Consider the following 23,014-nt stretch of genomic DNA (forward strand, 5'->3'; position numbering starts at 1 on the left):
TCACAATATTCTCTTTTTATTAACATCTTTATTGGACTATAATTGCTTTACAATGGTATCCTAGTTTCTGCTTTATAACAAACTAAATCAGCTATACATATACATATATCCTCATATCTCTTCCCTCTTGTGTCTCCCTCCCTCCCACAGTCCCTATCCCACCCCTCTAGGTGGTCACAAAGCAACGAGCTGATAGCCCTGTGCTATGCGGCGGCTTCCCACTAGCTACTTGTTTTACATTTGCTAGTGTGTATATATCCATGCTGTACTTTTTTGTTTCCTGTACTTTTGGTGTCACATCCAAAATTGACATCTCACATCACTCCAGCTTACACTTCCCCCTCCCTGTGTCCTCATGCGCATTCTCTACATCTGTGTCTTTATTCCTGTATTGCCCCTAGGTTCTTCAGAACTATTTTTTCCCTTTAAATTCCATATATATGTGTTAGCATGCAGTATTTGTTTTTCTCTTTCTGACTTACTTCACTCTGTATGACAGACTCGAGGTCCATCCACCTCACCACAAATAACTCAATTTCATTTCTTTTATGGCTGAATAATATTCCATTGTATACATGTGCCACATCTTCTTTACCCAATCATCTGTCGATGGACACATAGGTTACTTCCACGTCCTGGCTATTGTAAATAGAGCTGCAATGAACATTGTGGTACATGACTATTTCTGAATTATGGTTTTCTCAAGGCATAAGGTGAGTAGTTGGATTGCTGGGTCATATGGTAGTTCTATTTTTACTGTTTTTAAGGAACATCCATACTGTTCTCAATAGTGGCTGTGTCAATTTGCATTCCCACCAAGAGTGCAAGAAGGTTCCCTTTTCTCCACATGCTCTCCAGCATTTATTGTTTGTAGATTTCTTTGATGATGGCCATTCTGACTGGTGTGAGGTGGTATCTTATTCTGGTTTTGATTTGCATTTCTCTAATGATTAATGATGTTGAGCATTTTTTCATGTGTTTCTTGACAATCTGTATATCTTCTTTGGAGAAATGTCTATTCAGGTCTTTTGCCCATTTGTGGATTGGGTTGTTTGTTTTTTTGATATTAAGCTGCATGAGCGGCTTGTACATTCTGGAGATGAATCTTTGTCAGTGGCTTCATTTGCAAATATTTTCTCCCATTCTGAGTGTTGTCTTTTTTTTTAACATTTTTATTAGAGTGTAATTGCTTTACAAGGATGTGTTAGTTTCTGCTTTATAAAAAAGTGAATCAGGTATACATATACATATATCCCCATATCTCCTCCCTCTTGCATCTCCCATCCTCCCACCCTCCCTATCCCACCATTCTACCTGGTGACACAGCACTGAGCTGATCTCCCTGTGCTATGCAACTGCTTCTCACTAGTATCTATTTTACATTTAGTAATGTATATGTCTTTTTGATATTTTTATGTTTTTTTTGCTGTACAAAAGCTTTTAAATTTCATTAGGTCCCATTTTTAATTTTTGTTTCTATTTCCATTTCTCAGGGAGGTGGGTCAAAAAGGATCTTGCTGTGATTTATGAAAGCAAGAGTAGAGTGTTCTCCCTAAATTTTCCTCTAAGAGTTTGATGGTGTCTGGCCTTACATTTAGGTCTTTAATCCATTTTGAGTTTATTTCTGTGTAAGGTGTTACAGAGTATTCTATTTTCATTCTTTTCCATGTAGCTGTCCACTTTTCCCAGCACCACTTATTGAAGTGGCTGTCTTTTCTCCATTGTATATTCTTATCAAAAATATATATCAAAAATAAGGTGACCATACATGTCTTGGTTTATCTCTGGGCTTTCTATCTTGTTCCATTGATCTATATTTCTGTTGTTGTGCCAGTACCATACTGGATTGATTACTGTAGCTTTGTAGCATAGTCTGAAGTCAAGGAGGTCTGATTCCTCTGGTTCTGTTTTTTCTTTCTCAAGCTTGCTTTGGCTCTTCAGGGTCTTTTGTGTTTCCATACAAATTGTGAAACATTTTGTTCTAGTTCTGTGAAAAATGCCTGTGGTAGTTTGATAGGGATTGCATTGATTCTGTAGATTGCTTTGCATAGTAGAGTCATTTTCACATTGTTGATTCTTCCAATTCAAGAATGTGGTATATCTCTCCATCTATTTGTATCATCTTTAATTTCTTTCAACAGTGTGTTATACTTTTCTGCATACAGGTCTTTTGTCTCCATAGGTATATTTCTTCCTAGGTATTTTATTCTTTTTGTTGTAATGATAAATGAAAGTGTTTCCTTAATTCCACTTTCAGGTCTAAAATCATTAGTGTATAGGAATGCAGGAAATTTTTGTGCATTACTTTTGTATCCTGGTACTTTACCAAATTCATTGATTAGTTCTAGTAGTTTTCTGATAGCATATTTAGGATTCTCTGAGTATAGTATCATGTCATCTGCACACAGTGACAGCTTTACTTCTTCTTTTCCAATTTGGATTCCTTTTATTTCTTTTTCTTCTCTGATTGCTGTGGCTAAAACTTTCAAAACTATGTTGAATAAGAGTGGTGAGAGTGGGCAACCGTATCTTTTTCTGATCTTAATGGGAATCGTTTCAGATATTCACCATTGAGGACGATCTTGGCTTTGAGTTTGTCATATATGGCCTTTTATTATGTTGAGGTAAGTTCCCTCTATGCCTACGTTCTGGAGGGTTTTTATCATAAATGGGTGTTGAATTTTGTCAAAACTTTTTCTTAATCTACTGAAATGATCATTTGGATTTTCTCCTTCAGTGTGTTAATCTGGTTTATCTTTTTGCTTGATTTGCGTATATTGGAGAATCCTTGTATTCCTGGAATAAACCCCACTTGATCATGGTGTATGATGCTTTTATAGTGCTGTTAGATACTGTTTACTAGTATTTTGTTGAGGATATTTTCATCTATATTCATCAGTGATATTGGCCTGTAGTTTTCTTTCTTTGTGACATCTTTGTCTGGTTTTGGTATCAAGGTGATGGTGGCCTCGTACAATGAGTTTGAGAGTGTTCCTCCTTCTGCTCTATTTTGGAAGAGTTTGAGAAAGATAGGTGTTAGCTCTTCTCTAAATGTTAGATAGAATTCGCCTGTGAACCTGTCCTGTCCTGGGCTTTTGTTTGCTGGAAGATTTTAAATCACAGGTTCAATTTCAGTACTTGTGATTGGTCTGCTTATTTTTTCTGTTTCTTCCTGCTTCAGTCTCAGAAGCTTCTGTTTTTCTAAGAATTTGTCCATTTCTTCAGGGTTGTCCATTTTATTGGCATATAGTTGCTTGTAGTGTTCTCTCATGATCCTTTATATTTCTGCAGTGTCAGTTGTTACTTCTCCTTTTTCATTTCTAATTCTATTGATTTGAGTCTTCTCCATTTTTTTCTTGATGAGTCTGGCTAATTGTTTATCAATTTTGTTTAGCTTCTCAAAGAACCAGCTTTTAGTTTTATTGATCTTTGTTATTGTTTCCTTCATTTCTTTTTAATTTATTTTTGATCTGATCTTTATGATTTCTTTCCTTTTGGTAACATTGAGGTTTTTTATTTCCTTTTTCTGTAATTGGTTTAGGTGTAATATTAGGTTGTTTATTTGAGATGTTTCTTGTTTCTTAAGGTAGGATTTTATTACTATAACCTTCCCTCTTAGAACTGCATTTGCTGGATCTCATAGCTTTTTGGTCGTCGTGTTTTCATAGCCATTTGTTGCTAGATATTTTTGGATTTCCCCTTTGATTTCTTTAGTGATCTCCTAGTTATTAAGTAATGTATTATATAGCCTCCTTGTGTTTGCATGTTTTACAGATTTTTTCCTGTAATTGATATCTAGTCTCATAGTGTTGTTGTCGGAAAAGATACTTGATACAATTTCAATTTTTTTTAATTTACCAAGGCTTGATTTGTGCCCGAAGATATGATCTATCCTGGAGAATGTTCCAGGAGGACTTGAGAAGAATGTGTATTCTGTTGTTTTTGAATCGAGTGTCCTAAAAATATCATTTAGTCCATCTTGTTTAATGTATAATTTAAAGCTTGAATTTCCTTATTTATTTTCATTTCAGATGATCTGTCCATTAGTGAATATAAGATGTTAAAGTCCCCTACTATGATTGCGTCTCTGTTGATTTCACCTTTTATGGCTCTTAACACTTGCCTTATGTATTGAGGTGCTCCTATTTGGGTGCTTACATATGTACAATTGTTATATCTTCTTCCTGGATTGATCCTTATGTAGTGTCCTTTTTCTCTTGTAACAGTCTTTGCTTTAACGTCTAATTTTTCTGATATGAGAATTGCTACTCCAGATTTATTTTGATTTCCTGTTGCATGGAATATCTTTTTCCATCCCCTCACTTTCAGTCTGTATGTGTCCCTAAGTCTGAAGTGTGTCTCTTGTGGACAACATATATACGGGTCTTCTTTTTGTATCCATTCAGCCAGTCTGTGTCTTTTGGTTGGAGCATTTAATCCATTTACATTTAAGGTAATTATTGATATGTATGTTCTTATTACCCTTTTCTCAATTGTTTTGGGTTTGTTATTGTATGTCTTTTCCTTCTCTTGTGTTTCCTGCCTATAGAAGTTCCTTTAGCAATTGCTGTAAAGCTGGTTTGGTGGTGCCGAATTCTCTTAGCTTTTGCTTGTCTGTAAAGGCTTTAATTTCTCCATCAAATCTGAATGAGATCCTTGGTGGGTAGAGTAATCTTGGTTGTAGGTTTTTCTCCTTCATCACTTTAAATATGTCCTGCCACTCCCTTCTGGTTTGCAGAGTTTCTGCTGAAAAATCAGCTGTCAACCGTATGTGGATTCCCCCTGCTCTTCATCTTTTGTCTTTGTATTTATTTTTTGATAGTTTGATTAATATGTGTCTTGGTGTGTTTCTCTTTGGATTTATCCTGTAAGGGACTCTCTGTGGTTCCTGGACTTGATTAACTATTTCTTTTCCCATATTAAGGAAGTTTTCAACTATAATTTCTGCAAATATTTCCTCAGTCCCTCTCTTTTTCTCTTCTTCTTCTGGGACCCCTATAATTGGAATGTTGTTGCATTTAATGTTGTCCCAGACGTCTCTGAGACTATCCTCAATTCTTTTTATTCTTTTTTTCTTTATTCTGCTCTGCAGTAGTTATTTCCACTCTTTTATCTTCCAGGTCACTTATCTGTACTTCTGCCTTAATTATTCTGCTATTCATCCCTTCTAGAGAATTTTTAATTTCATTTATTTTGTTGTTTATCACTGTGTGTTTGCTCTTTAGTTCTTCTAGGTCCTTGTTATACGTTTCTTGTATTTTCTCCATTCTGTTTCCAAGGTTTTGGATCATCTTTACTCTGATTATTCTGAATTCTTTTCAGGTAGACTGCCTATTTCCTCTTCATTTGTTAGGTCTGGTTGGTTTTTGCCTTGCTCCTTCATCTGCTGTGTGTTTCTCTGTCTTCTCATTTTGCTTAACTTACTGTGTTTGGGGTCTCCTTTTCGCAGACTGCATGTTCATAATTCCCGTTGTTTTTGGTGTCTGTTCCCAGTGTCTAAAGTTGGTTCAGACAGTTTATACAGGCAATATCACACAAAGCAGCATACACATACACACTCACAAAAAGAGAAAAAGGAAAAATATTTATATAGCAATGCTCCCAAAGTCCACTGCCTCAATTTGGGTTTATTCATTTTCTATTCAGGTATTCCACAGATGCAGGGTACATCAAGTTGGTTTTGGAGATTTAGTCCGCTACTCCTGAGGCTGCTGGGAGAAATTTCCCTTTTTCATCTTTGTTCGCACAGCTCCTGAGGTTCAGCTTTGAATTTGGGTACACCTCTGCATGTAGGTCTCCTGAGGGCATCTGTTCCCGCTCAGACAGGATTGGCTTAAAGTAGCAGCCGATTAGGGGACTCTGGCTCACTCAGGCTGGAGGGAAGTAGGGATATGGAATGCAGGACGAGCCTGCCATTGCAGAGGCCAGACATGATGTTGCAACAGCCTGAGGTGCGCCATGTTTTCTCCTGTGGAAATTGTCTCTGGATTCTGGGTCCCTGGCAGTGGTGGCCTGCGTAGGCTCCCAGGAGGGGTGGTGTTGATAGTGACCTGTGCTTTCCCACGGGCTTCTTGGTGGCTGCAACAGCAGCCTTTGCATCTCATGTCCAGCTCTGGTGTCTGTGCTGGTAGCTGTAGCTCTCTCCTGTCTCTGGAGCTCGTTTAGGTGGTGCTCTTAGTCCCCTCTCCTCACGCACTGTGAAACAAAGGCAAGAAAAATTCTCTTGCATCTTTGGCTGTTCCAGACCTTTTCCCACATTCTCTCCGGGGTAGCTGTGGCACACTAACCCCCTTCAGGCTGTGTTCACATAGCCAACCCCTGTCCTCTCCCTGGGATCCGACCTCTGAAGCTGGATGCTCAGCTCCCAGCCCCCTCCCACTGCAGCGGGTGAGCTGACAAGCCTCTCGGGCTGGTGACTGCTGGCCAGCACTGATCCTCCATGTGAGAATCTTTCTGCTTTGCCTTTCCCCACCCACCTTGCTGTGCTCTCCTCCATGGCTCTGATGTTTACCCCTCCACCACCCACAGTCTCTGCCTGGGAACGGTCTTCCTAGTGTATGGAAACGTTTCCTCCTTCTCAGCTCCCTCCCACTGGTGCAGGTCCCGTCCCTATTCTTTTGTCTCTGTTTTTTCTTTTGCCCTACCCAGGTACATGGGAAGTTTCTTGCCTTTGCGAGGTCTGACTTCTTCTGTCAGTGTTCAGTAAGTGTTCTGTAGGAGTTGTTATTTCTGATGTATTTGTGGGGAGGAAGGTGATCTCCACTTCTTACTCTTCAGCCATCTTGTAGCTCCTCCTCACAATATTCTCTTATAATCCTTTTATTTCTGTGACATCCATTATATTGTCTTCTCTTTCATTTTTGCATTTATTTATTTGAGTCTTCTCTCTCATTTTTTTCTTAGTCTACCTAATTGTCAAATTCGTGTTTTTTTCAAAACAACCTACACTTTTTTTTCTATTCTCTATTTTATTTATTTGTGCTCTATTCTCTCCTTTCTTCTTCAAATTTTGGGCTTTTTTGTCCTTCTTTTTATAGTTCTTTAAGGCATAATGTTAGGTTGTTTATTTGAGATCTTTCTTCCTTTTCTAATGTAGGCTTTTATTTGTATAAATTTCCCTCTTTAGTATATCCTTTTCTGCATCCTGTGAGTTTTGATATGTTGTGTTTTTGTTTTCATATTTTCTAATTTCCTTTGATTTCTTCTTTGACCCATTGTTTGCTCAGGAATGTGTTGTGTAATTCCCATATATTTGTGAATTTTCCAGTTTTCCTTCTGATATTGATTTCTAGTATCATTCAGCTGTTGTCAGAAAAGATACTTGATGTGATTTCAATCTTTTAAAATTTGTTAAGACTTATTTTGTGACCTAACATGTGATCTCTCTTGGAGAATATTCTGTGTGCACTTGAGAAGACAATATGTTCTACTGCTGTCAGGTATAATGTTTTCCAAATCTGTTAGCTCCATTTAGTTTATGGTGTTTTGCAGGCCCACTGTTTCTTTATCGATTTTCTGTCCGAATGTTCTATCCTTTATTGAAAATGGGATATAGACGTCCCCTACTATTATTGTATTGCTGCATATTTCTCCCTTCAGTTATGTCAATCCTTGCTTTATATATTTATTTGCTCTGTTGTGTGTGTGTGTGTGTATAAAATTATATTACATACATAGTTGTGTATTATATATATACAATTATATTATATATACAATTATATATAATTGTGTATATATATATATACAATTATATCTATAATATTTACCATTATATTATCTGTATAATTGTGTATTATATATACAATTATATATGTACAATTATATTGTGTATATATATATATCATTGTTGTATCTTCTTAGTGAATTAACCTGTTTATCATTAAATAATATTCTTTGTCTCTTGTGACAGTTTTTGGCTTATAATCTATTTTGTCTAATATAAGTATAGTCACCCCTGCTTTCTTTTGGTTACAATTTGCATGGAACATCTTTTTCCATCCCTTCAATTTCAGCTTGTGTCATCTTAAATGTAAAGTGAGTCTTTTCACAAAAGGGAAGAGATATGGGGATATATGTATATGTATAGCTGATTCACTTTGTTATAAAGCAGAAACTAACACACCATTGTAAAGCAATTATACTCCAATAAAGGTTAAAAAAATAAGTGAGTCTTTTGTAGACAGCATATAGTTGGATATTGTTTTTCATCCACTAAGCTACTCTATGTCTTTTCATTGGGGAGATTAATCCACTTAATATAAACTAGTGATAGAAAAGAACTATTATTACAATTTTGTCATTTGTTTTCATTCTTCTTGTGGGATTTTTTGTCCCTCTTTTCCTCTCTTGATGTCTTTATGTTTCATTGATTTTTTTGTACTGATATACTTTGATTCCTTTCTCTTTTGTTTCATGTGCCTTTTATAGGTATTTTCTTTGTAGTTATTGTGGGGTTATGTAAAAATATTATAGTTATGAAAATCTGTTTTAAGTTGATAACTTCTATTGTATATAAAGAATAAACTTTTATTTATCCCTCCCCACTTTGTTATTGAGTTACAATTTATATCTTTATATATTTTGTATACATTAATGTATTTTATAGTTAATTATTTTTTAACATCTTTATTGGAGTATAATTGCTTTACATTGTTGTGTTAGTTTCTGCTTTATAACAAAGTGAATCAGCTATACGTATCCTTATATACCCATATCCCCTCCCTCTTGCATCTCCCTCCCACCCTCCCTATCCCACCCCTCTAGGTAGCTAGTTATTTTTAACTTTTTTTTTAACTTTTATACTAACATTAAAAGTGATTTACTGATCACTTACAAAGTGTTACAATATTCTGTATTTGTCTATATTTTTGCCTTTACCAGTGAGTTTTGTGCTTTCATATATCTTTGTATTGTTGTTCATCATCATTTCTTTTTAACTTAAAGAACCCCCTTTAGCATTTCTTGTAAGGCAGGCCTAGTGGTAATGAACTCCCTCAGTTTTGTTTGTCTGGGAAAGTCTTCATTTCCTCTTCATTTTTAAAAGACTGTTTAGCCAGGTGTAGTATTCTTGGTTGGCAGGTTTTTTTCTGTCAGTAATATGAATATATTATCCTACTCCCTCTGCTGCAATTGGATATAGGCATTTGATAAGTGGAATCTTGGAGAAAGTATTCCAGTGAGAAAGAACAACACATACAAAAGAATGAGCAGGTATGAGGTAATAAGGAAATAACTAGTTGTCCAATATGTCATTCCAGTCGTGATATCACACCACCCAAGTGGAAACCACTGCTGTGGGCTTGGTACACATAATTACCTGGTCTACTTTTGTAAAATACTTTTGCATACCTTCATATAGATTCATAAGCAATATATAATTCTGTATACATATTCTGTAAGTTACATAAATAATATCATATTTTACATATTGTTCCTCATCTTTTATTTTTTATCCAAAATTAGGTGCTGTGTTAGTGCCTGTGGGGATGCCTACTATGGGCAGTGGGGGTTATTGCAATCTAGCCATACACACACACACACACACACACACACACACACACACACAGTTCATTCCTCTTGTATTAGATCATACAACTATGGCATATATTATTTATCTGTTTTCCTGTTGATGGATATGAAATTTTTACTATTACAAATAATGCCACTATTTAAAAATGTGCATATTTCTTCAAATATATATGTACAAGTGTGTCTCTACAGCAGAGATTCTTAATTTTTTGTGCCATATATTCTTTTGTGTGTCTAGTGAAGTTTATGAACACCTTCTCAGAAAAATGTTTTAAAATAAATAAAGCACAATGCATCAGATTACAAATGAAACCAATTTTTTGAAATATAATTATCATGTCTATATATCTATATATAGTGAAAGAATAAAATGGGATTCTTTTAAAATTCTTTATGTAATAATATCTGTCAGTGGTTCTAATAGCTATTATAATCTAAAAGTACTGATGAATGTAAATGATATTTCAAGGGAGCTCTAATAAATAATATGTCATGGAACTATTTGAAATTCCTATTAGAGCCTAAGTCATAGGTACTGCTAATAAAACTGGTGTTTTGCCTACATTCATTATCAAAAGCAATATTACATTTCAATTAATGAAAATAAAGGTGTAACTTTTTTCCCACCCAAGATCACAGACCTCGTGAAGGTGTGTAGACCTCAGGTTAAGAAGGCCTACCTACAGCCTATGCATGGGATTGGATTTGTTGAATCACAAGGTATGCACATCTTAGACTGAATCACTCTCCAAAGTGTCTGTAATAGTTTTAACTCTCATCAGCAGTGTTGAGATTTTATTGTTTCACACACTCTCCAATCCTTTATATAACTTGCCTTTATATAACTTTATATAACTTGCCAATTTGATGGCTTAAAAATGATATTCAATGTTGTTTCAATTTGAATTTTCTTTATGACTAGTGAGATTGGACATCTCTTCATCTGTTTATTGGTCATTTGGTTTTCTTATTCTTTGACCTGCCTTTGTATCTTTTTCTAATAGGTAATTGAAGGGTTTGTGTGAGAAAATGACATAATCTCTTCCTTGCTTAATAGTTAGGTCTCTTCCAGCTCTAGCACTTTCTGACTTGGTTGTAGTAATTTGCTAAAAGTCAATGGTCAGTGGGGTTCATGCAATGTGAAAGCCATCATGTTATACAGACTGCAATGGATAAAAAGAAGAATAGCCAATGGGAAAATAGTAAAGAAGTTGTTGAAATAGGTAACAAGGAGGTAAACAAGGGAAGCATCAGTGGTTGTGGAAAGGAGACTAATGTAAGTGACATTGTGAATAAAGAATCCACAGGGTATTGCTTAAGGGAAAAGGGGATAACTAGGAACCGAAATCAGAGCCACAGAAGTGTCTTGGAAATGGGGAGCAGTTTTGATTTTTTAGTCTCTATTCCTTTAAAATTAGTATTGTAAACTCTCTTAAACAGCAGTCTCTTTCCCAGAGAATATGAAGATAGATAGATAAATAGAAAGATAGATAGATAGATAGATGTGTGTAAGTAACTAGAAAACAACGAGCTCTAATTATGAATGTATTTTTAGAGCAGATGCATCCATAGATCCATACAGTGTCAGTCTAATTTTTGCATGCTATTGAACCTGGGTTTTGGAACTTAGGTACAAATCTCAGCTTAAGCAGTTTGTAGCAGTGTGACCTTGGGCAAATCACTTAACCTTACAATACCATGAGCCCAATATTACCCTTCACACAGAATTATTGTGAGATAAGTATAAGATAATATACATAAGTACATAATACAGCATCTGGCACAGAGAGTATTTAGCACTTTTGTTGAGTGAATTAGTCAAAATTGATATTCCCATTCTTGAAGACCTAGAAGCTGCAATAGTAATTTGGAGTCATTAACCTCTATTAATTTATATTTTTTTCTTCCATCTTATTTATGATTTAAAAGTAATAACTCTTGGTGATATGCATAGTAATTCTTAGCTAAATAGGCTGATTAGAACATGCCATTTTTTCCTTATACCAAATGAAAAATTACTAGAAACAATAATAACTCACATTTATTAAACACTATCTCCAAGCATTATTGTAGGTGTTTTATATGAATTAAGCCATGAATTTTCACTAAAGGGAAAACTAAGTCATAAAAGGGTTAATTAATTTGTCCAAGGTCATACAACCATAATGGTTCCTGAGTCTATGTAGAAAGGAAGAGTGACCTGTCTAAGTGTCACGTATTTATACTGTCAAGTCCATTTTACCATGTTAATTACTTTAACTGTTTTATAAGTTTATTGTTTTCATTTACTATGTGAATATATGTTTTAAGTTAAACATCATGTGGGTATATTTTAAAAGAAAACTTTAAAAAATGAAACATTAAAAAAAATCTATTCTCTCAGAGAGGTCAGTGGATGATTGGGGGAGGCATTATGTATCTATCTTTAACATTTTATTTTAATATTAGGGAGGTCCCTTCTATTATGGAAAATATCTCAGGTGTCTAGAAATCCCTTTCTTGTCTCCTACCTCAGCCAAGATCTGGCCTGAAGGAAATGGCAGCAGGGCCTATAAGGATGAGTTTTCATTTGCCTTAAAATTTTTCCTACACCACAGAAGCAGACTCTGGAGAGCTAAACTTGGGACCTGGCTAGCTTGTAGGCAATGGTTATGTATGCTAGGATGGTGGCGTAAGAAAAGTAGTAGACTTCCAAGCACGATGACAGGAAGCCCAGAACAGGACCTCCTTGCTTGCCGTATAAGGAACTCCTGACCAGCCCTCACAGGGTTCTTTCTGCATTGTTGAAGGTAAAGGGCATAGTCAGTCTTTCAGACAGTAAGAGAAGAGGATGGCTACAGCTGGTAGCAGGGAAAAGAGGATAATGGGGAAGGGCAGTGGAGGAACATGCAGTGGGCCTGAGACTGACGCTGTGGATGACTGTGGGGTAAAGACAAGAGAGCTCTGCCAGGCAAAGTGAGAAAGCAGTTACTCATTTTACAGTGGTGAGCAAGGAGTGTTGTATGTTTGCTAGTGGAGATTTCATTTTTTGAGGGGAGGTAGTAATAGTGCCATAACCCGAAGTGGGACGGATATTCCCCTTCAGTTATATATAGCAATCTTTTATTTAATTCTCTTTTTAGCTTTAGGTAATAGAAACTTTTTTTTCTGTTAATAACTGAGATAAAGCTAAATGAAGAAAAAAATGGCATTCATTTTAGTTAAAATAGAAGGGTGCTATTTTTGTTTTTGTTTTGTCCCTTTCCCCAATATAGCTCTCCCTACTCCCAAGTAATTTTAAAGTGTGTTATTAATTTTTATTAATGTTTTTGAACTTGGGTTATTTACTACTGTGGCAAAATATACATAAAATTTACCATTTTACCATACAATTCAATGGTATTAAGTACATTCACAATGTTGTGCAACCACCATTGCTATCTATTTCCAGAACTTTTTCATCATCACAAACAGAAACTCTACCCACTAAACATGACTCCCTATTCTTCCCTCCCCTCAGTCCATAGTCATCTCTATTCTTCTTTCTGTCTCTATGAATTTGCCTGTTTTAGGTACTTCATATAAGTGGAATCATACAATATTTGTCCTTTTATGTCTGGCTTTTTTCACTTAAAAATGCTTTTCACTTAATAATGCTTTCAAGGTTCATCTATGCTGTGGGCATGTATCAGAATTTCGTTTCTTTTTAAGGTGGCATAATATTCCATTGTATATAAGAACTTGACTTTTTTTTATTTTTAACATCTTTATTGCCTTACATGGTGTTTTAGTTTCTGCTTTATAAGAAAGTGAATCAGTTATACATATACATATGTCCCCATATTTCTTCCCTCCGGCATCTCCCTCCCTCACACCCTCCCTATCCCACCCCTCTAGGTGGTCACAAACCACCGAGCTGATCTCCCTGTGCTATGTGGCTGCTTCCCACTAGCTATCTATTTTACATTTGGTAGTACATATATGTCCATGCCACACTCTCATTTTGTCCCAGCTTACCCTTCCCACTCCCTGTATCCTCAAGTCCATTCCCTAGTAGGTCTGTGTCTTTATTCCTGTCTTGTCCCTAGGTTCCTCATGACCATTGTTTTTTTTAGATTCCATATATATGTGTTAGCATACGGTATTTGTTTTTCTCTTTCTGACTTACTTCACTCTGTATGACAGACTCTAGGTCCATCCACCTCACTACAAATAACTCAATTTCGTTTCTTTTTATGGCTGGACAATATTCCATTGTATATATATGCCACATTTTCATTGTTCATTCATTTGTTGATGGGCACTTAGGTTGCTTCCATGTTCTATCTATTGTAGATAGAGCTGCAATAAACATTTTGGTACATGAGTCTTTTTGAATTATGGTGTTCTCAGGGTATATGCATAGTAGTGGGATTGCTGGCTCGAATAGTAGTTCTATTTTTAGTTTTTTAAGGAACTTCCATACTGTTCTCCATAGAGGCTTTATCAATTTACATTCCCACCAACAGTGCAAGAAGGTTCCCTTTTCTCCACACCCTCTCCAGGATTTATTGTTTCTAGATTTTTTTTTTTTTTTGGCGGTACACGGGCCTCTTACTGTTGTGGCCTCTCCCGTTGTAGAGCACAGCCTCCGGACACGCAGGCTCAGCGGCCATAGCTCATGGGCCCAGCTGCTCCATGGCATGTGGGATCCTCCCGGACCGGGGCACGAACCCGTGTCCCCTGCATTGGCCGGCGGACTCTCAACCACTGCGCCACCAGGGAAACCCCTGTTTCTAGATTTTTTGATGATGGCCATTCTGACTGGTGTGTGATCGTCTTGTTTTTGTATCCATTCAGCCAGTCTATGTCTTTTTGTTGAAGCATGTAATACATTTACATTTAAGGTAATTATTGATATGCACATTCCTAATACCATTTTCTTAATTGTTTTGTGTTTGTTTTTGTAGGACTTTAACTTCTCTTGTGTTTCCTGCCTAGAGAAGTTCCTTTAGCATTTGTTGTAAGGCTGGTTTGGTGTTGCTGGATTCTCTTAGCTTTTGCTTCTCTCTAAAAGTTTTTAAATTCTCCCTCAAACCTGAATGAGATCCCTGCTGGGTAGAGTAATCTTGGTTGTAGGTTTTTCTCCTTCATCACTTTAAATATGTCCTGCCACTCCCTTCTGGCTATCAGAATTTCTGCTACAAGATCAGCAGTTAACCTTATGGAGATTCCCTAGTGTGCTATTTATTGCTTTTCCCTTGCTTCTTTTAATATTTAATCTTTGTATTTAATTTTTGATAGTTTGATTAATATGTGTCTTGGTGTTTTTCTCCTTGCATTTATCCTGTATGGGACTCTCTGTGCTTCCTGGATTTGATTAACTATTTCCTTTCCCATGTTAGGGAAGTTTTCAACTATAATCTCTTCAAATATTTTCTCAGTCCCTTTCTTTTTCTCTTCTTCTTCTGGGACCCCTATAATTTGAATGTTGTTGCATTTAATGTTGTCCCAGAGGTCTCTGAGACTGTCCTCAATTATTTTCATTCTTTTTTCTTTGTTCTGTTCTGCAGTAGTTATTTCCACCATTTTATCTTCCAGGTCACTTATCCGTTCTTCTGCCTCAGTTATTCTGCTATTGATCCCTTCTAGAGAATTTTTAATTTCATTTTTTGTGTTGTTCATCACTGTTTGTTTGCTCTTTAGTTCTTCTAGTTCCTTGTTAAATGCTTCTTGTATTTTCTCCATTCTATTTCCAAGATTTGGATCATCTTTTCTTTCATTATTCTGAATTCTTTTTCAGGTAGACTGTCTATTTCCTCTTCATTTGTTAGGTCTGGTGGGTTTTTGCCTTGCTCCTTCATCTGATGTGTGTTTCTCTGTTTTCTCATTTTGCTTAACTTACTGTGTTTGGGGTCTCCTTTTTGCAGGCTGCAGGTTCGTATTCCCTGTTGTTTTTGCTGTTTCTCCCCAGTGGCTTAAGCTGTTTCAGTGTGTTGTGTAGGCTTCTTTGTAGAGGAGGGTAGTACCAGTGCTCTGGTTGTTGAGGCTGGGTCCTGTATTTCTGGTGGGCAGTTCCAAATCTGGTTGTGTGTTTTGGGGTGTCTGTGGCCTTATTATGATTTTAGGCAGCCTCTCTGCTAATGGATGGGGTTTTGTTCCTGTATTGCTAATTGTTTGGCATAGGATGTCCAGCACTGTAGCTTGCTGGTCATTGAGTGGAGCTGGGTCTTGGCATCGAGATGGAGATCTCTGGGAGATTTTCACCGTTTGATATTATGTGGAGCTGGGAGGTCTCTTGTGGACCAGTGTCCTGGACTTGACTCTCCCACCTCAGAGGCACAGCCCTGATGCCTGGCTGCAGCACCAAGAGCCTGTCATCCACACGGCTCAGAATAAAAGGGAGAAAAGAAGGAAAAAAAGAAAGAATAAAATAAAATATAGTTATTAATATAAAAAGTAATTATTAGGAAAAATTTTTTGTAAAGTAAAACAAAAACACGGCCAGACAGAACCCTAGGAAAAATGCTAAAACAAAGCTATACAGACAAAAATCACACAGAGAAGCATACACATACACACTCCCAAAAAGAGAAAAAGGGAAAAAAATATATATATATCATGTTCCCAAGGTCCACCTCCTCAATTTGGGAAGATTCGTTTTCTATTCAGTTATTCCACAGATGCAGGGTACATCAAGTTGATTGTGGAGATTTAATCTGCTGCTTCTCAGGCTGTTGGAAGAAATTTCCCTTTCTCTTCTTTGTTCGCACAGCTCCTGAGGTTCAGCTTTGGATTTGGACCCGCCTCTGTGTAGGTCACCTGAAGGCGTCTGTTCTTAGCTCAGTCAAGACAGGGTTAAAGGAGCAGCTGATTCGGGGGCTCTGGCTCACTGACGCCGGGAAGAGGAAAGTATACGGAATGTGGGATGAGCCTGTGGTCACAGAGGCCAGCATGACGTTGCACCAGCCTTAGGTGTGCCGTGCCTTCTCCCAGGGAAGTTGTCCCTGGATTACAGGACCGTGGCAGTGACGGGCTTCACAGGCTCCCGGGAAGGGGTGTGTGGATAGAGGTCTGTGCTTGCACACCGGCTTCTTGGTGGCTGCAGCAGCCGCCTTAGCGTCTCATGCCCATCTCTTGGGTCCGCACTGATAGCGGTGGCTCGCGCGTCTCTGGAGTCCCTTTAAATGGTGCTCTTAATCCCCTCTCCTCGCGCACCAGGAAACAAAGAGGCAAGAAAAAGTCTTTTGTCTCTTCAGCAGCTCCAGACTTTTTCCCCCGACTACCTCTGGGCTAGCTGTGGCACACTAGCCCTTTCAGTCTCTGTTCACGCAGCCAACTCCAGTCTTCTCCCTGGAATCCGACCTCCAAAGCCCGAGCCTCAGCTCCCAGTCCCGACCTGTCCCTGTGGGTGATGAGACAGCCTCGGGCTGGTGCGTGCTGTTGGGCACCGATCCTCTGTGTGGAAGTCTCTCCACTTTGCCCTCCGCACCCCTGTTGCTCTGCTCTCCTCCGCGGCTCTGAAGCTTACCCCGTCGGCCACCCACAGTCTCCACCCGCGAAGGTGCTTCCTACTGTGTCAAAACTTTTCCTCCTTCACAGCTCCCTCCCACTGGTGCAGACCCTGTCCCTATTCTTTTGTCTCTGTTTTTTCTTTTTTCTTTTCCCCTTCCAGGTACGTGGAGAGTTTCTTGCCTTTTGGGAGGTCTGAGGTCTTCTGCCAGCATTCAGTAAGTGTTCTGTAGGCGTTTTCCCACAAGTAGATGTATTTGTGGGTAGGAAGTTGATCTCCACGTTTTACTCTTCTGCCATCTTGAAGCTCCTCCAGAACTTGGGTTTTTAATGATGGCTTTGAGGCATCATACTTTTGGGGACCTCTTGTTAGGTTAGATGATAAGTTTACCTTATGGTGTAGGTCATGTGGCATTGGGAATTCTGTCAGATTCTTCTGTGAAGCTGCAGAGTGGGCAGTAATCCCCACAGGTACTCAAAATGGATGCTCTCCAGCATGTGGCAAAATTTCTCACAATTTCCCTGTGTATGTGTAATGCTGAATCTATACATGTGTACATGCATACAGTCACAGCACACACACACACACATCCCTAAAGCCACACCTTTACCTCTTTTCATTCTCAGTTTAGCTATTTTGATAATCCCTGCTTACAACTGTTAATTTCAACATATATAGTTATTCAATACTTAACATTATAAACATACATTTAACTCCAAATTGAATGAGACATTGTGCCTGGTGCTCTATGGGGAAGTAGAGATTGATAAATCTTTTCACAAAAGCTTTTCCACGATCTTCATTAGCATTAGAAATAATCAAATTTAGTCAAGAGTAAAGAATAAAAACACTTATTTACAAAACACCATCCAGCTTTGGCAGGCAGGGAGGGTGAGTGGTTAATGTTTTATTTGTACATGTAATTGGAGATATAGGAAGCAGTATGGCAAAAACGAATGAATACTTATCATTAGAATTGCAAAAGAAAAGTGAGTAGTAAACTACTACGAGAGAAAGGAACTTTAAGTCACCATACAATGAGAAGAATCTCATCTTTTATAAGTACTAGTAGAGGAGGAGGTTTGACTTACATGCAGGATTATGGAAGAAGTTCCTCAGGAAACATGTTGGTTCATGAGTATGAAGAGGTATACTACAGAAAGATGTGAGCAGACCCCAGTGTTAGGAGGGGATATGGAGAAGTGCAGATAAGGAAAAAGAAAAATTAGGCAGTATGTCTTTGCTCAAGGGTCCCTATAAAAATGTATTTTTAAAAAATCTGAGTAAACATGTATTGTAATTCTTTCCTGTGACTATAAAAGTATAATGGACAGCATTAGAAATCAATTATGCTGTAAACATATAAGAATATCTTTTCATTGTAGGCTTATACCTTCCTGCATCTATTATAATGTATATCACATTATAAAATTCTGTTTTTTTCCTTGTTCCATTTTCTGGTTCCTAGTTGTTCACATTCTGGAAGAAGACAAAGGCCTTTAGAGATCCATCAGTCCAATCCTTTTTATTTCACAGTAAAGGAGAGTAAATTGCTTGTCCATGGTCACATTCATCCTCAGTGGCAGGAATTGGACTAGAACGAGGTCTCCTGATCGCCCATCAGGTGCTTTCATTACAACATGGTATGCTTAATATATCATCCTGTCCCTGCTCTGTACATGATGGTTCTCCCTCATTCTCAGCTGGGGCAGAATGGTTGTGAGGGAAAGGAATCGGTCTATTTGAGGCCCCTCTGGCTTGCTATGAGTGTGGGGCACTAGAAGATGTGGCAATAAAACACATCTCCTACTTCTATTCCAAATCTAAAAATAAACACACATACACACATACACACACACACACACACACACACACACACACACGCACACACAGTCTACTCTGATCACCTAGCTGAGAAATATTTCCTGGATAGAGCGTTTTGTGTGAGAAGAACTTTTAAAGGCTGCCATAATAGAGGTTATTGATTTTAAAGGAGAATTTAAATTAATATTTAGACATTTTAAAGGCCCAGGACACATACACCTTTCAGAAGCTCTTCAAATAAAGCCCTAGTTACAGTTGATGACTGGCATGGAGATCTTCAGGCTCCAGGGAACATCTCAACAGCACTCATGGAGTCCCTAACCACAACACTATCAAATGCGCTCCTAATCAGTGGTAAGAATTGCTTCCAAACATGCAAATTCAAGCAGAAAGGAAAACACATTTGATTGGATTCTTTTTAAAAGCCCTACCATTTTCACATCTACTTTTGGTTTCATATTTATCAGCACCCCCATTCTAAATGTTCTATTCTGACTATCCGTATTTCTGGGTGACAATACCAGGGATACTTTATTACAATATACAGGAGAGGCACCTCAAGAGGGAGGGTGGTCAGATCTCTCAGGGCCATTTTCTTCTGTGTGTCCTTTGAGAACAAAATGAAAGTGTTATCATATTTTTAAAATGTCTATCCTATAATCTTTCATTCAAAGTTCAACACAAAGAATATGAATTTAAAATATCCTCTGTCATATCCATGAACTAAGAAAACTATAAGAGGAAAGTTCTTGAAGCTCTGACAATCTCAATTTTATCAAAATATCAAAAAGTATCACAATTCTATAGATTGTCCTGGAGAAATTTATCTTTCTTGTGCTCCATAGGTTTCTGTAGAGTAAGGTTTTCTTTTATTTAAACTTTTTCCTAGAAATTTGCTCTCTCAAGTGAAGAGATATCATTTGATTACAAACAAGAGCCAGCTGTGTGTTGTGTGTTTCATCTCAGGCAATAAATTGCCCTTGTACCATATTTCTTGTCTCTTTCCATATAGTTTGTTGTATCTTATACACAGACTCCTGAAATTTTCTTTCTACTTGTGTAAGAAAGCTATAACTTTCTTTCTCTAGGGCATTGATGGTTCACAGAGCAAAGGGAGTCCTTTCTCAGGGCAGGGGGTTGTTCAAGGGCCACATGGGGATATACAGATATACAACAAATACAGAGTGTTGTTTGTGTGGTCTGTCAATGGATTTCATTAGGGACATATAGAACTGGGACTTACTTACACCAGGTATCTTTTTAAAAGTTTTCAGTCAATAATGAGATTGACCAGGCAGACGCCTTTACAGCATCATCTGAATTCTGTAAATGCTGTTTGCCACATTGCATCTCAGCAAAATTATTCCAGGTTTGATGGCAAAGTCACTTTGCAGCAGATTCTGGACTCTGAGAGCTTCGGCTATGTCATCTTCAGCAATATCACAAATTTGAGGGAACACCTCTTCTTCTGCTTCCACTTCAGGCATATCTTCCACTCCCTCAGCTCCCTCCTGCTCTGCTGTATGTATCTCTGTTGTATTGCTATGCTCAGCATCATCACGCAGGGAGATTTCTTCAGATTTCTTGGAATCTGACTCATAATGTCTTTGCTTTGTGTCCACACCGTGACATTTACCCTAAGAGAGAGAAAGAGAGCAGGGATCTGTTTTGAGCTTCCCCATACCCATCATAAATATCAAAGTCAGAAGAAAGCTTTATTTATTTCCTGGCATTTATTTTCATTCCTGCACCAAGACAAGACCTGCTGGGATTTAAGGATGTGAAGCCAGAATAAGTAGACAATTAGGACTCATTGCACTGGTACTCCATTCCAGATAACAGGTGCTACAAAAGCACTCAGGCAGGACACCTGGAAGGCGGGCAGTGGCGTGGCCCCGTGATTTTTTGTCTTCCTCTCCTGCAGAGTGCTGTGTGACTTCCCTCAGACATCCAGAGGGAGAGGTGTGCAGTCCATGGTGCGCTGCAAATCCCGTACCCATGTCTACCATCCCTGCGTGAAAGTCTGGGGACCGCTGAGTCCCCTCATTTTGGAGACTCACTGACACTTAACCCTTGGAGGCTGGCCTCGCTGGCCCACGGCTCTGAGGGCCTGGTGGGACCCAGGTTGTGGTGCCATGGGTGGGGGTGGCCCCACCAGTCTTATTAATTTTAATTTCCATATTATTAGCTATCAATAATAATATGCTACTCAGCAGGGGAAAAAAAAGAAAACTACTACTGACATAGCTCTAAGTGGAAATGATAGGGAAAGCTTTTGAATTTCCCCTGTTGCTGTGTATGAATGTGTGTGTGTTGAGTGAAAAGGAGAATGCAACTAGTGATAATTGCTGAATTATGATCTATGGGCAAAGTTTGGTGGTTTGATGTTCATGGAAGCTGGTATTGTATAACTCTTGGGGGAAAATATATATGCACATACATATAAATATATATTGTGTAATATATACTTATTTATTATGTAATATTTTATATATACTTATATTCAGTATAACCATACGAAATTGTCATTTTTCAGGTCAAAAATGGTTAAATATCAGCAATTACATATGGTTATATTATGTATGTATGTGTGTTTTAGGATGAACCCGAGAGAGAGAGAGAAAGAGGATGAGAAAGACAGAGACAGGGACAGGGACAGAGTAACAGAGAGTGAAGGATGTGTGTGTTTATGTGTGTATCTCATGGTAAAACTTATAAGTCATGGGCATCTGTATCTAAGTAAGATTGTCCTAGAACTATGAAGCTGATGCTAATTGTGGAGTTCACTTAGTCTCTCCATAAACCATCTCGGAAAAGTAGCTAACATTCTCCTTTCCACATATTTCTGAGAAAGGTAGTTGAACAAGCTTCTTGTTCCATCTCAATTTTAGAGTCTGAAAGCAATTGAATTCTGTATTACTTCCAGAATGATAAAGGAAACAACTCATCATCATCTTAAAAAAATTATAGTAGCCATTTGTATATTATAGTTAATCTCATGACTACAATTGAAAAATTAGTACTGGATTACAGAAATATGACCAAATCCTGTCAGTCATTTGATATGAAATCAGTCCCCAAGATTATTGTTTATTGTTGAGGTACTTGTTAGCCTTCTATTTCTCATGGACAATGGATCTTTCTAAAACCATTGTTGCTGTTTTAAAATGTTTCTTTGAGAGAGCACTGAGAATGCCTAGGTATAAAACGCACTTTTTTCTGCAGCAAGTTGCTCCTTCCTGTCTGTTTTAAGGATTATTGAATTATCTTCATTAATATTCAGCTTATGTATTAACACTTGCTCTATGCAGGTACATGAAAAGCTGCTCAACATCACTAATTATTAGAGAAATGCAAATCAAAACAGCAATGAGATATTACCTCACACTGGTCAGAATGGTTATCATCAAAAACTAAAAATAGAAGTACCATATGATCCAGCAATTCCACTGTTGGGTATACATCAGAAGAAAACAAAAACACTAATTCAAAAAGATACGTGCACCACAATGTTCATAGCAGCAGTATTTACAATAGCCAAGATATGGAAGCAACCAAAGTGTCCATCAACAGACTAATGGATAAAGAAGATTTTATATATATATATATATATATATATATATATATATATATATAAAATGAAACATTACTCAGCCATAAAACAGAATGAAATTCTGTCCATTGCAAAAATGCAGATGGATCTAGAGTGTATTATGCTTGCTGAAATAAGGCAGAAAAAGAAAGATTCTCTGTTATTACTTATATGTGGAATCTAAAAAATAAAACAAATGAATGTATCTAACAAAACAGACTCATAGATATAAAGAACATACTACTGGTTAGCAGTGCAGAGAGGGAAAGGGAAGAGTGGTGAGATACGGGTATGGGATTAGGAGACACAAACTACTATGTTTAAAATAAATAAAGAACAAGGATATATTGTACAGTACAGGGAAATATAACCATTATTTTGTAATAACTAAATGGAGTACAACCTATAAAAATATTGAAACACTATCTTATACACCTGAAACTAATATTGTAAATCAACTATACTTCAATAAAAATGAAAGCATCAAAAGCAGATGCCAGCACATAAAGTTAGCTATGTGGTTTATTTGAGACAATAAAGTCCCGAGGTTGATATTTTTTTCTATGAATGTACATTTTTAGAAATAACAGTAGAATTTA

General features: G+C 37.4%; 1 pseudogene; it reads right to left on the reverse strand.

The window, feature by feature from the left end:
• Positions 1 to 19,785: 19,785 nt before the first annotated feature.
• On the reverse strand, positions 19,786 to 20,514 carry LOC113614940 (TIR domain-containing adapter molecule 2-like; annotated as a pseudogene).
• Positions 20,515 to 23,014: the final 2,500 nt, after the last annotated feature.

The sequence above is a fragment of the Aethalodelphis obliquidens genome, unplaced genomic scaffold (genome assembly GCF_003676395.1).
Source record: "Aethalodelphis obliquidens isolate GAN/ISIS:26980383/991018 unplaced genomic scaffold, ASM367639v1 scaffold108, whole genome shotgun sequence".
NCBI classification, from domain to species: Eukaryota; Metazoa; Chordata; class Mammalia; order Artiodactyla; family Delphinidae; genus Aethalodelphis; species Aethalodelphis obliquidens.